We start from the raw sequence: 2,697 nt of genomic DNA, 5'->3' as shown, positions 1-2,697 counted from the left end.
GCTAGGGGCGTATCATTGGAGAGTCCGTCGGTGGCCATGATTCTCATTTGGTCCGACGACGACGAGGAACCCATCGAGACGCCAGAGGGCGCCACCACCTCGGAGCAGCGTTCGCTTGTTCTGTACCCGCGTGCTGATCTCGTATTTGAGGAAGCGGCATGTGGATGAGTTACTGAGACGTCTTGATAGCGGTTTGCTGGAGAGTGAGGGTGGACTTATAAAGCTCATCGCTGAGGATCTCATGGAATACTAGATCAAGTCACAAGTGATAACGAACCTCCCTGGAATGGCAGAAAATGGAAACAGTTCGCAGACACGTACGGCCTTGTCCACAAGACGATCTCACTCATTCACAGGCAAATGGACATGTCGAAAAGGCAGTTGGAATTCCACAGAACATGCTGAGGAAGTGTCAGGCATCAGGAACAGATCCATACCTAGCACCTCATCAGCGCCGCCGCCTCCGCCGCAGACGGGCGCCAACACCGCCTGCGCCTACGCCGCCTGCGCCTACGCCGACTGTGCCTGTGCCATCTGCGCCTTCGGCACCTCGGCCTGCGCCTCCCCGCCTGCGCCACGGCCGCCGCAGTCTACGCAGCAGGCGCCAGCGCCGCCTGTGGATGCGCCGTCTGCGCCGTCGGCGCCAGCACCATAGCCGCCGGCGCCGCAGGCCCGGGAGAAAGCGTGCTCCCCGCCCCGCCGCAGGCACGCACGAACGGCATGACGAGGGTATACAACCCCTACGCCTACCCGGAGCCGGATACCACCGGAGACTCCACCGACGACGACAGCTCCCCGGAGGACTCCGACGACGATCCGTGGAGCCCCGCACCCCCACCCCCCGACCACTATTACGCCGGGCACTTTATCGGGTCGGGCACCAACTCCGACCCCATAATGTACGAGTTCGTCGTCGGCGAGGAGGACCACCCGGCGCGGACAACCTTTAATCCGCAACACGTACGCCAGATGGCCGCGACGGCCATCTTGGCCGCCATGTCGCGAGCGGCCGCCACCCCCAACGGGGCCGACCATCAGGAAGACGATGACGAGGACCATGAGGACCATGACCATGACGCATGAGCGCCAGTTAGGTCCCTTCAGGACAAGTGGCACAAGGGCACTTCTGTAAGCCATAGGGCATCGATGTTCTATTCTGTTATTAGGTGTTATTATATTGCGTGGTACTAAGTGTTATTATGTGTTGTCATATTGCGTGGTAAAGCGCGTCATAACGAGGAATTATTAATATTCATATATTCATATATTCATAATATCGCGGATCATAGCATGCTAACATTACGATGCCAGGACGTCGACAGCCACCCCCCCCTTCCCCCCCCTGTGGACGGCCAGCCCGGAGGCTGGCATTCGATGTCCACAGGGTGGTCATCGGTTTAGTGGGGGGAGAAGTGTAACGACCACGTGTTACTGGGTGCTCCCCCCCCTCACGCGCGACGCGGGTCGCGCCGCGCGGTCGACAGAGGCATGACAGAGGCATGTTATGGCGCCACCCCTAGCAACCACCTAGCAACCACCTAGCAACCACCGCGATCAATACGGCTCTTATGCCATTTGTTCTGCGGCGTTGCCCCTAGCAACCACGAGCGATTGTAGGGAAGCGGCAGGTGTAAGAAAGCGTTGCGTCGCTACACCTAGCGTCTCCACCCGTAGCTTCTCTACACATGACCTTTCCACACGCGGCGCACACTTTGATCCTAGCCAAAAAGGCCTGTCCGTACGCGGCGCACACTTTGATCTTAGCCAAAAAGGCCTGTCCATATGTGGCGCGCACTTTGGACATGTCCCGGCGGTCTCATCCAGCCTCGCCGCGCGGCGCAAGCCACCAATATAACACATTTAATGTGTGGCGCTCGCGCGCGAGGCGCGGCCCAGTAGCCTAGATAACTTTACGAGCTAGGTGACAAAAGGGGAGTGAGGAGCACACTTGGAACACACTTCGCTCTGATCCGTTGACCTGACCAGCCGCTTTCTCATCCCTCTCCGTTTGTCCTCCTTGCCTTCGATACGAACCACACTATTGCCTGGGTTAGGTCCTTCCCTTCGCCGTCACCCCAGTTAACCCAGTCAGAGAACCACCGGGCTAAGGTACGAACACTATTCTGTTGTATTCTGTTGTATGTTGATATTCTATTGTATGTTGATATTCTGTTGTATGGTAGTGTTTGGCGGATAAGAGAAGTACCTACGAGTAGCTTTATAATACGGTGTTCGAGTTATCTATCTGTGGATCTAGCGTGGACTCTAAATCAATGCAACCTGTTACTACCCCTATTAGAAACGGGTGCCACTAGTGCACTCCCTAAACCGTAGAGCCTGTGGTAGCGGGAGCAAATCGCTCGCCTACAACATGAGGTTAGGACCCAGACCGAGCCGAGGTATAAGAAGACAGGGAACCACGAAACACGGCCAGTTCGCTCTCGAGTCACGACACGTCACGTATCTATACTGTGCTACCGTTTAGACTATCTGCCGTGCTACCGTTTAGACTATCTGCCGTGCTACCGTTTAGACTATCTGCCAATATGTAAGTTATCTGTGTTTATGTCGCGTAACTATCTGTATACGTCGGCTCCGTACCGGAGCAAATATTATATGTATAGCATTTCGGGAGCAGTAAAGATGTGTGTGTTTGAAATACGACTGGACGATGGAATTGGAAGACGCCCTGCGCGA

This window comes from Priapulus caudatus, unplaced genomic scaffold (genome assembly GCF_000485595.1).
Source record: "Priapulus caudatus unplaced genomic scaffold, Priapulus_caudatus-5.0.1 Scaffold2091, whole genome shotgun sequence".
NCBI lineage: Eukaryota > Metazoa > Priapulida > Priapulimorpha > Priapulimorphida > Priapulidae > Priapulus > Priapulus caudatus.
Note: the sequence above shows the minus strand (reverse complement) of the source record.